The following is a 2,142-nucleotide window of genomic DNA, read 5'->3' on the forward strand; positions in this document are numbered from 1 at the left end:
GGGGGATTATGTTTTACAATCATTACTGAACTAAGGGCCGCAGAATAAAAATATTGACCACGAAACTAAATGAATCCTTTATCGTCCTCAAACTTTCACAAAATATAGCCCACATTTCAACCCATCTTGCCTCCCTCTTATTGGAACTTCAGTAGCATTGCGCTGAATCCCAATCAACCGAACCCAATCCCATTCGACCGAAAAAACCCGCACTTTGGCGGATTTACGAGTCTTTCCCCGAAAAACTTGCACTTTGGGTTTTCCTGATGGAATTTAAATAAAAATATGCCGGGAACTCAAAGTGAAAATTAAATTAACTTAAAACAATTTAAGGCCTACGTAAAATGAACACTAGATCCAAACATTTTCTAAATTATTATTTTAAAACCAAGGATTATAAGAACAAAATAGTAATAAATGAGGAAAATATGACCAGGGATAGATAGACTTTTTAAGACGGAATAAACAATGTTTGGCCATTACTTCAGTCCGACTCTTAGACGAGTATATATAGTCCCTTCCTTCAACACGTAACCAAAAAATTAAATTATCTTATTGGCTCACCAAATCTACGTATTGGTGACGTTGAAGTTATGATCCAGCGCAGTCAGCATCGTTCTAGCTTCCATTACCTCACTGTGAAATTCTTGGTGTTTAGTGCAATACTTCAGCATTAAACTGTGATACGATTCCAAAGATGAAGTGTGCGAGAATGCATTTACTTGCTTTAAATCTTTCAAAAGATTTTTATTGTGGACTATATTCACAAGCGCATCGTGAGGATCTGTGTCCGCTTCAAGCCACTTTTTCCTTCTTTCAGCATCATGGGATAACTTTTCGTGGATACAGGATTGAAAATGTGGGAGGCTGGGAAAGGTGTGCATATTTGTCACATGAAAGCAAACAGATTCCCACATGTCTATTAAAACATCAACATCGCCGTTGCACATTTCCGAACAACACCACATGTGCCGGCTCAAAGATTTAACCTATGGATCTAAGTCTTCGTTTTTTTTCTTACGAGCAGCTAATTTAATTTTGCTTCGAAGATTCTAGACAGATGCCATACGTCAAACCACAAGTAGAATAATCTTACACCAAGTTCCTATGTAAGATTTTTTGCCGTAGCCTCTGGGTCTGAAAGTTCTGACGTTAAGCTTTTTAAAGTTCCCAACGGAGCTCCCGTGAATGGAGAGATAAAATTTCTAAAATATTGGCCACGACCGAGAACGAGCTTTTGAAGCAGCGCTCCACAGCGGTGGAGAGTGAAGTTAAACAGGCGGGTTTAATTTATTTATCCGAGTAAGTTCAAGCAAGGGGGGTGGAATTTTTTTAGTGAGACCCAGCTTTCCGCGGCTGATGTTAGTTGGCGCCGAGAAAAAACGTTAGTAGAGAAAAACTTTGGGTGTTCAACTACCATTTACTCTACAGTAAATACATTCGGCCTAGCCTTGGGATATCAAGTTTTAGGAACACTCGAGATGAGACGTTCGTTAGAGAGAACCTGACACACAATACCCTCATTCCTAGGCTGGAAAGCTATGTCCTTTCAGATCATCTCCTTTTGGTCAAACTGATGATTTATTTCTTCGTAATTTTCTCTAAGAAATTTTCTAATTTGTATATGCCGATCACTGGTTAGCTGATTAATTTTCACCCCACAGTCATTCATTTTTCTCAAACATCTTTTCAGGCCTTCCAGTTCCATGTTGGTTGATTTATAATTGGTTTCTGCCTTATTGACTATTTCGAAATGAATGCATTTGTTTGTGTTTTGGTTAAGGTTACAGTGCAATATTTTGAATTATGGCCTGATAAATCATAACGGCCATCAGTAGAGACTTTTATTTCTGGACACTGTTTTAACTCCTCTATTACTTCAGTTTGTTCTTTTCTCCAAGCTCTCTTTATTTCTGGAACTACAAAATTTCGCTGGATATCATAATAGGTGGTTTTTATAATACCCACCAATCCCATAAATTTAAAAATTGAATCAACTCGGTGAAAAGTAGCCCCAGAGAGTAATATACTAGAAACTAAAAGCAAGTTTCCGGCAGGCATTTTACCCAACAAGGGCTGTGATTTCCAAATACCCTCATGTCCTTTTGTACAAATTAATTTAATTGTTAATTGAGTTCCTTC

The 2,142-nt window shown here is 37.8% G+C and overlaps 1 long non-coding RNA gene across 1 annotated transcript; it reads left to right on the forward strand.

The window, feature by feature from the left end:
* The first annotated feature begins 1,074 nt into the window (after positions 1-1,074).
* Positions 1,075-1,399, forward strand: LOC149621475 (uncharacterized). Its single transcript, XR_016375023.1, has 2 exons — positions 1,075-1,109; positions 1,168-1,399. It is a non-coding gene; the product is annotated as an uncharacterized LOC149621475 (long non-coding RNA).
* The last annotated feature ends 743 nt before the right edge of the window (positions 1,400-2,142 follow it).

Source organism: Phalangium opilio, unplaced genomic scaffold, assembly GCF_054372755.1.
Source record: "Phalangium opilio isolate 3A_F unplaced genomic scaffold, DU_Popi_V2 ptg000201l_1, whole genome shotgun sequence".
Taxonomy (NCBI): domain Eukaryota; kingdom Metazoa; phylum Arthropoda; class Arachnida; order Opiliones; family Phalangiidae; genus Phalangium; species Phalangium opilio.